The sequence below is a fragment of the Melospiza melodia genome, chromosome 1 (assembly GCF_035770615.1).
Source record: "Melospiza melodia melodia isolate bMelMel2 chromosome 1, bMelMel2.pri, whole genome shotgun sequence".
In the NCBI taxonomy this organism is placed as follows: domain Eukaryota; kingdom Metazoa; phylum Chordata; class Aves; order Passeriformes; family Passerellidae; genus Melospiza; species Melospiza melodia.
In genome coordinates, this window is record NC_086194.1 from 85,045,393 (window position 1) to 85,057,501 (window position 12,109).

Sequence of the window (12,109 nt, forward strand, 5' to 3'; positions counted from 1 at the left end):
AATGTTAAAAGCAATTGGTAATTGAAGTCTGTTTGATCCCCATATTTATAAATGTAAGACTTCCTACAGGCATGCAGCATTCAAGCATTGAATACAGCCCCCTTCCTTGCACTTATTTTTCTTACTCTTTGCATGTAAGTCTGCAAAGAATGTTGTTACTTCCCTCTAGCTGTCACCAGAATGACTTTCACAGCAATTTTTTTCCCAGCACACTACAAGAAAGCTGCTTCATAACTATTGCAAAAAGCAGGCTTTGAGAGTCAGCTCTGACTTTACCGGGAAGAGCTTCACGCAAGGAGCCAGGCTGGACACTAAGGAAAGGGGAAAGGTGTTACATTTCTCTCAGTGGAAGCTGAGCAACAGCATGGAAGCAGTGAGCATCTCTCCCCCCTTACCTCATTCTGCCCTGTGTGAAAAAAATACCAGATGGCAGATTACTCTGAGCAAGTCCATAAAAGTAACTTGGAAATATAAAGCACTTTGGACTTTTTCAAAATAGTGTTTATGGTTATATAATGAAAACAATATATCCTGGTGTAAATCTTCAGCCACAGACCTGGCTGACATGGCTCAAGAGTATCTATACTCCCCACCTTCCCCCAGTGATGCAAATCAGATGTTATAACCCTCCATGCTCTCTTATCACGGAGAGCACAAATATTTTCTGCAGGAACTTCAAGTGCCTCTTCTGTAGATGGCCTAAAAGTCACTAATTCTCTTTAGATAAAAAAAAAAAAAAACCAAATCTGAAACCTTCTGTGGCCACCACCACAAACCACGATACAAATGGCAAATTAGACAAAGACTTTCAAGAAGGGTTATTAATGTAAGGCCAACACTTAGCTAAAGGTCTGTAGTTCAGATGCACTTAGCAAAAGCATTTAAAAGACCCCAAACCAGAACCTGTTACTCTGATCCTGACTCCACTCCTGACCATAGCACAGGAGCCCATGATTAACTCGAGGATCCTTTCCTGAAGCTCTCTGTAGGTGGGTGATGCTGAAGAGCACCCAAGTAACTAGCAGACAAGCAAACACACAGCTTCTGAGGAGAAAGCTGTTGACATGTCCAAGGGCTACAAGTGAGACTTACACATTGCAGCTCACCAGCAAGTGAGCAGTGAGGTATGGCTGAACATCACTTCTTTGCTACATGACACACCATGGATTTGCTGACTGTAAGAGAAAAACTACTCAGCATGCTTTTACTGCACTAATAGAATTAAAAAGGAGAAAGAAATGCAAAGGTGTCTGAAGACAAGCTGCTTCTTAGTCCTTGGCCTCCTGCACTCCAGAGTGTGTAGGACACCAGTCAAGCAGTCTCAAAGTACTCTACACTGAAGTCAGCCTCCTTCACTGGAAGTTCAGTCTTGGCTAAGGGCTGTCAATTATCTAAGCCCTTAAGCACTGTGGCTCTTTCATTACCTTTGCCCCCATCTCTCATCCTTCTCCAAATGGAGTCCAAAGCTTGGAGGCTCCTTCTTTTCACTTCACCTCCCTTCTCTTGCAGCCCTGACACAATTTAAGACACATTCAAGACACAGTACAAACTTCCTCCTCTGCCCAGGTATAACTTTCCCTGACCTGCTTGAGCAGCTGCTCAAGCCTTCTTCACTGCAGTCACCTCCTTTCCTGGCATCAGGGCATCAAATCCCCGGAAATTCCTCTTCCTGAGCCTCTCCTCCATGCATCAAGCTCCGTACATGGGAGTGCCCAGCAAGGTGTGATTTCTGACACCAGAAGTAGTTACCCAGTTTTAAAGCAGGCTATCAGAAGAAGGTCAGGAACATAAAGGAGCAGGAGAAGAAAACTAGCCTGGGAATGCTGAGAATTTTATCCCAAATGATCCAAACTTTGCAGAAGTTGTAGTTTGGTCTAGATAAATAAAAGGGATGTGGTTGGAGCAATTTGGGTTCTTTATATGAATAATTTCACTGCTCCCTCTGAAAGAATCATTAGAAGAGTGTAAGATTTCATGATTCAAGATAGGAGAATGAGAAGGCAATATTTCAGCACTGTGAAATGAGGCTTGCGTGTCTAACCACACTACCAGCTCAGAGTTCACTTCTCACAAGTGTCAAGTATATTTTCCATTCTGTACTTCTGCAAGCCCTAGTTCTGTCTGTTGTCATCACTCATGGGGATTTACCTAATCCCTGAAACGGCAGAAAAACATCATCTTTTTTTGCTGGAGAAACAGAATCATGTCTCAAGCACACTGAAAAATTCAAATTGTCTGTATCATTTATTGTAGCTCCATTCATCCACCCTGTTGACAGTATAAATACAAATGATGCCCTTAACAAAATGCTGAACTGCAGTCCAATGTATTAGTGGTATTTCTTAGAGATTTCCACTCACTTTTGCTGTTTCTCTGCTCACATTCTTCACACTTCAGCATACTCAAGCAGCTGCCTGTTTATACAAAGCCTGAAAGAGAAATGTTGATTCCCTTCTTCATCAAAGCTGGTGACTTTAGCTCTATCCACTGGTCTGAACTAGAAAGTGGGGCAAAGGCAATCAAAAGTTAGCGGTTCATTTGAAGTCTGTTATCTTGCAACTCAGCTACAGAGAGAGACTCCACAACTTTCTAAGCACAGAAATTCATCCTTCTAAAGATTTATTTTAAACACTAGTGAGCTGCTATGTTGACCTTTAAAATTCATGATATCACATTATACATTGCTGGTACAACTTGCTGTGCAGCTCCGTTCATACACAAGTAAATGAGAGTGCAGTTCCAGATTTTTTTTGGCACTCCTTGGACTCATGCCAGCAAATCCAGCTCAGAACTGTGTGTCCTCTGCTGACAGAGCTCTTCTACCAACTACAGCCTTTTGCACAGGGCCCAGCAAACATGTGTTAGCCCTTTTGTGGCAACAGACTCATCCCCCCGAGGTTTGCCAAGGAGCTTCAATGGGTATCACCCACAGGGCTCTGAAGTACCACCCCTGGCTGGGGCTAAGGCAAGACCTTGTATGAAAACTTCTTCTCTATCCAAGGATACCTTGCTAATGACCAGATTTCAGTTTCCACATCAGTTAAGGACCTCTCAGAAGTACTCCAACTAAATTAGGGGAAGGATTCAGCCTGAGATCTGAGTGCTCAAAACCTTTGTGAATTCTTCTTCAAGCCAGAATTTAAGTGCTGCTCTCCCAGAGAAGAAAATAGTTAAAACAGGCTCAGATCCTCCCATTGCAAAACAGAACCCAATGGGGAAACTTTCTTGGGAGGGGACAGCTCCTGGGGGAGGAGTCCCTTGCAGAACACTGCCTCATCTCACCAAGACACTCACTCCAGCCAGGACAAACAAGGAATGCTGACATGACAGTCAGGCTGGTCTGATCATGGAGGCACCCGGTGTCTGCCTTGAGAGTTTGAGAAGCAATAGCTGTGTGTAGATGGGATGCATCCCACTGCTCCATAGCATCCCCTGCAGCCTCTAAAGCGTTATTCACCATCTCCATTCCTACAGCAAAAAGGAAGAGTGAGGTTTTCCTGGTTTTATTTAAGCCCATTTAGTTATGGACCAAGTGATTCTCCAGCTTCTGAGCTGCTTACCACTTTCTCTCTCTGCCTACTGTTTCTTCTGAATGTGTAATGATTTTACATCTGTTAATCTGGTTTGGTTTCTTCTTCATACTGTTAGTGACTTGCAGACTCTTCATGGTAAATATGAAATAAAATGCTGTTTCTTCTGTCTTTTGTTCTTGTGCTTATGGATGAATGACATATTTTCTTAGAAACATGAAATAACTACTGCAATGAGTGATAGATAACCACTTTGGTAGAATAGACAAGTTCTAAAAATATGGAATGATCATGAGATCATACAACCAGGATGACTAAAACAACAACATAATTGGTCAGAATTTATTCAGCTCCTAAGGAAAAATACTTGACAACACTCTGCTGTAAGGTTAGGGAAACTAAAACTGAAATAAAGTACACAAGTCACTGTTGCCCTTTGGCTAAAATTAAGTAATAACTAATGGTGTCTAATAAAAAAGGCAGGAATTTTTCAAGGAAAAATTACATTAGGAAATGTTTGTTTTCAAACCTGAATCTGTTGGAGGCAAAAATGTTTGAATACATTGACAGCTGGAAAAAACTGCTGGAACTTCTTTGTAAATATTTTCCCAGTAATATTAAAAAAAAATAAAACCTATTTGCTGGTTTCAAAACTAAATGTTTTAAACACTTAATGAAGGTGTAATTAAAAAATGCAATAACTACAACAGAAATTTAGTTTAAAATGAAACCACCCTCTAGCTTGAATACAGGACTATAGGCTTTGCTGTACTGTTTTGTAAAACATGTTCACCTATTACCTCATTTTCACTTTATCTCAGCTTTTTAAGTTTTCCTCCCATTAGATCAAGAAATGTTTTTCTGAGATCGTGGAAATTCTCATGGGCTGAAATACCATTTCCTCTTATCTCTGATTTCTAATTAGATTTAAATCTTTCCAGCAAGGGCAAGACCTACCCAAGTATCTTGAAGCATATATATATATGTATATGAAAATTCACACTGTTGCTCTTGCCTGGCAAAACTCATGAGCTACACTGGAAAAGGAGTCTTTCTTCTTCTGTGACAGCATCATTCAGCTCGCCTCCCAAAGGTTCAATTCTGCCTGCAAAATCTTTCCTTTCAGTTCAAATTGCTGCCAAAACAGCACAGTATTCTCTGTGATGTACAGCCAGGTTGAGCTGACAGCTACCACACTGGATTAATGAGAGGGAAAAGAAGAAAGAGAGGGAAGGGCTCTGCTAGCCTGTCTGGTAAATTGGGGTTGAAGGAGCTGCAGCATCTCAGAAGCTGCTCCATTCCATTCAGTGGGGAAGGAAGGAGAGGGGAGATGTCTCTTACCCATGTGCTGACTCAGCTGCTGAGGAAAGCTGCCTGCATGACTAACACAAGGGGCACCACAGAACGAGTTTATGATAATCTCTAAATAATAATCTTATAGTAGTGGGGGATAATAATCTCCCATGGGTGGCATTGCTATAACTCTATCAGTGAAACCTTGTGCAATTCCATTTCACTAGTGGGCTGCTGGCAAGGATGGGAATATGCTTGTTACACCTATCCACTGAAAGTGTTGGAAGACTCTCAAAAATTAGATTTTAGCAGGTGATTTTGACAGCTGTGATTTGTGTTGCCACTCAGCACAGCTGAAACCACTCGAATGAGGAGCTGCAAAGGTGAGGGTAACACAACTGAATCCTCTGCACCACTCAGGTCAAGGCCTTGCCCAGGACCCCTGCAGAGATCCATGGCAGCTGCTACTCCAAGTGTGAGAGCCCAAGAGGAGCAAAGCACTCTGAAAACACTGCAAGCCACAGCATGGCCACACTGTACCAGCACCTAATGGCTCTTCCATGCAGTTGCTGTACCTACATCCATCAAAACCCCATACATGTCAGAGATAAATTACCAACTGCCAGAAAACCAGCAAAAAAACCACCTGCATACCACCTACTGCACAGACCTAATGCTCCAATTAGACTAGGGACCTCCTCACACAGCTTACTTCATTTAGGCAAATATTTCCAGTGGAACATGCAGACAAATCAGCCCTGGGAGCACTAGCAGCAGCTGCTGCTTTCTGCATGCAGAGTGTTGAGCAAATCAAGAGAGATGAGCTGCTGCTCCCATCAGAATCTCAAAGATGTGGATGACAACGCTGGTTAATTAAAAGACACAGGATAAGACTAGAGGAAAATCGTCGCTCAGCAGCTTAGACTGAAAATCAAGCTGGTCTGACAAGAAATAGGAGCTTTACCAATTTTCAGTCTGTGGTCAAGAACTCTTTCTATGGCTCTGGTGTAAAATTATTTCCCCCCACACTGTTCTTTTCTGAACTACTGTTTTAGCTTTTTTTTTTTCTTTATTCTCCTCATCTTAGCATTTCTGTCATTCTTGCTTCCTCTTAAATGTTAGTTTCTGTCCTTGCTTCAATATCACTTAAAATGCCACTATCACTAACAGCATGAGACTGAGTCAGAACTGAGACTGCGCACTCACTCGCTTTTGATTCTAGGAAAGAATTACTAAAAGCCAGAAAATGTACTGTGAATTACATGCCCTCTCACTGATGCCCAGAATTGCACTAACACAGTATGTGTAATACAATCACTATGAAGTGTTTATTGTGTCACACTCTACATAAAGATTTTCCACTCTGTCCTGTCTTTTCCCACTCCCCAACTTTAAGGCTAAAGAAAAAACACTGAGATGGTTAGCAGACTGATATGGGCATTAAATCATATTTCAGCATGTTCTTAAGGATGAGTTTTTTCTCATCACTACCATTTTAACAACATAAACCAGTGGTGAAGAAGCCTTCCTGAGGGGCCTTTCTCGTACCCTTGCTGATGGGAGGGTATTTATTCTCTTCACATTCACTGGAGAGAAGCCACACTTCACAGGCAGGTCAGTACAAAATTTCTGTAAAAACTCAAACTACTGATCTCAAACAAGTGTTAAACAACCTTAAATATGCATGTGGATTGCCATTTGTTTTGGATTTAATGGCACAGATTATAATCTTTAAAGAGAAAAGCTGATGCAGGACAGCCTCTCTGTTTTCTTCACTTCCTACCTGCAGAATGTGGCCTGGAGATGAGGGATGCAGAGAAAGATCGTTCTGGTCAGATAATAAAACCAACAGAACACTTTTTGATAGTTATTAACTAAAGTTTTGCTTCTTTACTGCTAGATTTTGTTTATGGCTATGGGAACAAGATCAGTCCTTCCTTATATTAGAAACTGATTAAGAAGCCAAATGACAATTACATTAGGAGAAACAAACTTCCTCCATAAGCATGGGTTATATTCATGCAGTGGCAGCATTTGCAAAACATATAAGACGAAGTCTGTCCTGTGCCATCAGAAAGAAAAAGCCAGTGAAGCTCAAGAGGCTTTAAAAATCAGTTATAGGAGATTATCTAATTACCATCATATTTAATAGTATATGGCTTTCATAATTTTCTGTTATCATCAAACTGCTAGAACTAAAAGAAAATGAGAAATTGGCTCTAATGCCAATTGATAAGGGGAAGGATTTATTCTGCCCTCTGGGTCCTTGGTTTGGAGCCAGCTCAGGTTGAAAGTGAAAGTCATTCTTGCTGGGTACCTCTCTGAAGTGAGCTGGTGTTCTTAGGCTTGGTCCAGTTCCACAAACAGAGAACAAAACCCATCACCACAACAACTGGCTGCACTGGAGATGGAAATTCTTGAAAACGTTCTATCTCTGGCTTTTTGTTAGCATGCAAATAGATACTAGCCTGGAACGAGGATATTTATACAGGAATAGTTATGCCAAAGTAAATCTCACCAACGGTGACTGTATGAAACTTGCATGCATATCACTTTAAAACTAGAATGATTTGCCTTGCAGCAACAGAGGTGTTTTTACCCCTGTGCAACCCCATTACTTTGGTGAGGGGCAACAAACCCAGCGACCACGAGTCTGCCAAGACTTCAGTAACACTGACAGCAAAATGTGCATCTCAGTATTATTGCTGCTCATTTTTAAACTGCCTGAGCAAGGCTCAGCTTCAAGGTGCATCCTGGGTCAGGCTGAATCTAGAGGACCTACACTGTCTGAAGAGTTTACAGTAGGTTTGTGTTGCCCAGCAGGTCACCTTAAATCCAGCTAAACAAGCAGTCAAATCCAGTTAAACTAACGCAGGTGCAGGTCAATAAAGAGCTGAACAACTCTTCTTTTTTTGGAGGCTGGATACTGCAAAGTGTAAACCAACACCCTGTCCCTCAGGACTGCTCCTTTCCTGGCAGAGGCTGCAGCACATTAACAAGGCAGCACAGCTTGCATTGTAGCTGCTGTGCCGGCTCCATGGATTAATGGAGACTTTGTCCTCTGGGGCTGTCAACCCCAAACCTTTCAGGAGAAATGAAGCCTCTGAGAGGGAAAAAAAAAGAAAACCAGTAGTGGAATTACAAATAAGTGTCTTTCTGACTTTCAAATGAGACGTGAAGCATCTTCATTTACAATTTAATAATTCAGTAAGCACTTTATTGGAAGAGACTATCTAATGGGTTAATTTCCAAATGTCATTTATCTTTACTCATTGGGGATGACTTTCTATAATTCACTCGAGGCTGCAACACTCACAGATTAATTCATCACCCTCCAACTTGAGAAGATAAAAGCCTAACAAGCTCTAACCTGCTACACAGACTATATTTAAGCAGTACAGGATAATGATAAATATCTCCCATAAAATGTGTTCTCTTCACACTTCCTGCAAAAACTGCTGAGCGAGCCAGCTGGCGAGATGGAGCCGGCGGTCCTTGCTCACAGCCCCACCATGCACACGTGGTGAAACTGGAGCGCTCCCTTCCCCAGCATCGCCCTCATCCCCGGCTGCCCACGGGCCTGCAGAGGTGAGCACAACTTTGTGCCCTGCTGACGGTTTCTGTGGCCCTGTCCACACCCCAGCAGTGACTCTTCCTCATGCTTGGCAGGCAGGCAGGCAGGAAAAGGCTGCTGGGGGCTGTGTGTGCAGGTTGGTTCCCATTAAACGTGCCCCATTTCCCAGGCCAGACGAAGCACTTTGCAGAACAAATGCAGACTGGGTGTCTCCCCAGCAGAGAGCAATGACTATTGTAGGCAGAGTGGGGAAGCAGGAACCGGGAAGAAGGCAGATCAGGCAGCAGCACAGGCCATTGCAGGGCCCGGATGCAAACTGAATCACTCCTCGCTTCCTTCTTTCATGTGCAAGTGGTGGATGTTGATAAGCATTCGGGACCTCACTCCTGCGTCCTGGAGCCAGAGGAGGTCCAGGCCAGTCCCTGCATAGTCCCCTCCTGACCAGATGTTACTCCAATGCTTTCCAGGACTGCTTTTAACATCACAAAGATGTAACTGCAGCCAAGTACAATGACCTCCAGCTGAAGCTGGCCTTCCTGCCCAGGGCCTGAAGCCTAAGTGACCTAAGCACAGCACCAGGGTGTTAACCTAGCTCATTACCCCAAGCGGGAACAATCTTCGATCTCCAAGCAATGCTGAGACTCAGCATCCTTCCAGCACCACCTTCCCCAAGTCCTCTCCTCACTTGCATCACTGTGTTAAACACACAGTGATCACTCTGGAGAACTGAGAGCACAGCAAAGAGCCAGCCTTCCCAATGTGCTGAAGAGGAGTCCTTGGCTACAACTGCGTTTCCCAGCCATCACACCCTGGATGTGTGCCACTGGGAACTGGAAGAGTAAACCACTATGACTAAAAATTATAGTTACCATCTACAGACACACTTCCTCATCTAATTAATGCCAGAAAAGAAGCCTTACTCCCAGCCACCTGGCCATTTTAATGGGCTGAACACATCTACCATAAGATTTTCAAAGCAGCCCCTTCGGGTAAAGGTCATTTATTTTGTTGATTTAAAAGCCCTCTAGGTCTTCACAAAGCCTGACTGTGTGGGAGCTGCAGAAGTCTCACTATCCTCTTCTAGGGATGTGTCTTCTTCCAGGCCAGCCAAGATCAAAGTCTGATATAGAAAAAAAAAGGCCTTGTTGTGGGCCTCCACACTTTAAAGAAGTCCTGTCACCACAGCTGGCTGTGCACAATGCCTTCACATTTATGCTTCCCTCTCTCCCATGAGTTAGGATAGCATCAGCTTACAAACAATACAATCAGATTAAACAATTTAATCCTTTCCTGCCAATTCTACCTACGTTTTATTCAGACAATGTATTTGGATTCCCAATGGTATTTCTTTTCAGATTATTGTGAGCTCACTGTAGTTACTGTAGTTACATACTATTGACCAACCACTTTTTTCCCAAAAAAAGTCTTTGCAGAGGTGAATTCAGTTCTTCAACAGTGGCAGAAACATGACTAAATACTTGCTGCACAGATGAGCTAGTAGCATGAATTTTTTGGTCTAAATTTTAAACCACAAAGAGATGCAATAAGAAATGAATGAAGGTATATGAATACATGCAATGAAGAAGAAATCCTTAGTACCTCTCATGTACCTATTTCCATTTTCTGATTTCAAATTACAAACTACTGAGACAAGGAACTTTTTTACCAATTCTACTAAGAGCTTTCTTTGAAGCTGGAAGGAGATGCAGGGTCACAAGTTTATGAACTTAGTGCATTTTCCCTGCAGCCTTATGTTGCATTAGTTTTGGTTTCCTTTTCTTGTTCTATCCATTCAGACCATAAGCATTTGGTGGGATGATCTGGCAGTCATTCTGCACAACACCTCTAGCAAAACAAAGGGAACCCATTTCTTGGTCGCTTCATGAAGTGCTCCCACAACAGTACCTCACTGGTTTCCCAGGCTGCTGGCAGTGGGCAACACCCGGTACCTCACAGAAAGGCAAAAACTATGAAAGCAATAATAATAATGCAACTAGGCACCCATAAACAGTGTAGAGCAACAGAATAAAAGGCTTCATGGACATCTACAGTTTCTACTCCTGACTGCTGAATTGCATTGCTCACATGAGTGGCAGCTGCTCCAGCGCCACTTAAGATTGCAGCACGACCACTATGGGGCTGCAGTGTGTAATGTACACACAACTCCTGCTGAGGGGAAGGCACTCATTCCTGCTTACTACCTTCTTTTTACATCTGTCACTTTTGTGGAATCATTTGCCTTATGCTACTGAACACATTGCACTTGTGAGCAGTGGGACAGAGACCCAATTTCAAACCCTTTTTTCAGTTCTCCCTGGTTTGCAGTTAAGAGCAGACATGGGACACCGACCAAAAGTTCAGTCGGTCACCTTCCATAACCAAGCTCCTATCCTCCCTGGGGCTGCACAGCTTCCTGGGATTTGGAAACACGCACAAAATCCTGCCCCCAGAGGAAGGAAAGGTAAAACCTCTGTGAAATTTGTCAGGTTCAGGATTTTGACACATGCCATCTGGCTACTGCCACCAATATTTCTATGGAAGTCATCTGATGATACCCTGGGAGGTTTTAGCCCCCCAAAAAAAGCTTTTCTTACACAGCATCAAGGCATTACCAGCTGCCAGGCCACAAACATGGTCTTCCAGGAGAGGGTAACACTTCTACATATAAACTACATCTCTGTATCTTATGATCAGGATGCCACTAATGTTGGTCCTAGGGATAATATAACAGATGGAAATCCACTCTCCAAAAGAAAACTGCATGGAATATGGTACCTTACAGAGAGTAACTTCAACTTATGTGTGGGAAACAACTGGATGAGGAAGAAAGTCTCTGGGTTAATAGCACAAGCAGGGGACAGTAACTTCTGTGGTTCAAAACATGGTTATATCCCTGTTTCATAGCACTGGTTATGTTTGTTCCCTATATATGGCATAATTTACCACTACTTAATCTTTGGTGGGAAAGTAAACAAAACCTTGCACAGCCACACCACCTCTTAAACTGCTCCACCCTGTCTTTTCTAAAAATTATTATTTCTTTTTTTAACAGCCCTAAGCAAAACTCTTAGGAATTTTTCTAGGGGAGTTTGTTAGGAATTGAGTAGATTCATATGATAAAAATGCAGTTGTCCTCAAAACTCATATAAACAAGTCTATAAAAGTAAATAGTAGCCCTTAGAAGTATAAACACTCAACTTTAATTTTTACATAGTTTCCTTATCTAGCAATGATTTTTTTTCCTTAGTAGATACCTTTGCCAGCACCAAAACACAATGTTTCTAATACAGATGCAGTCACTGGGTATTTCTGTGCACAAAACTGTTGACCGAGTGACTTTAGCTCATTTGAGTAGCAATCAAAGCCACTGTTTCTCTAGGTATGCACCTAAAATTCCAGCCTAGAGCCTATTAATGTGAAACCATGGGAAACCAGTCTGCTTAAAGTCCAATCACTGAGAACATTAAGTAACTTTGTTGGGAAGGCAGGCTTACATTTTCTGATGAACTGGACCACTGAGACTCCAGATGTGGCAGCTGCTGTGCCAAGCCACAGCTATCTGGTGGGAGGGTGGAGAGGGGCAAAAACAGCATTTAAATGGGCAGAGACTGTGAATCCAGGGCTCTGCAGTGAGTTCACTCCAATGAACTTGTTAACCAATCTCTGGGCAGTCAAGCAGCTTAATCCAAGCAGCAGCTCAACTAAGCAACAA

General features: G+C 42.7%; 1 protein-coding gene across 13 annotated transcripts in view; it reads right to left on the reverse strand.

The window, feature by feature from the left end:
- The window catches only part of ATXN1 (ataxin 1), a 342,349-nt gene that overhangs the window by 27,938 nt on the left and 302,302 nt on the right, over positions 1-12,109 (reverse strand). Inside the window, exon 1 of one of the 13 annotated variants that reach the window (XM_063160341.1) lies at positions 2,361-2,497. The exons of the other annotated variants lie outside the window; for them this stretch is intronic. The gene's annotated coding sequence lies outside the window, so the exon portion shown is untranslated. Of the gene's footprint in view, positions 1-2,360; positions 2,498-12,109 lie in introns of those variants that run through there. 13 annotated transcript variants of the gene reach the window in all.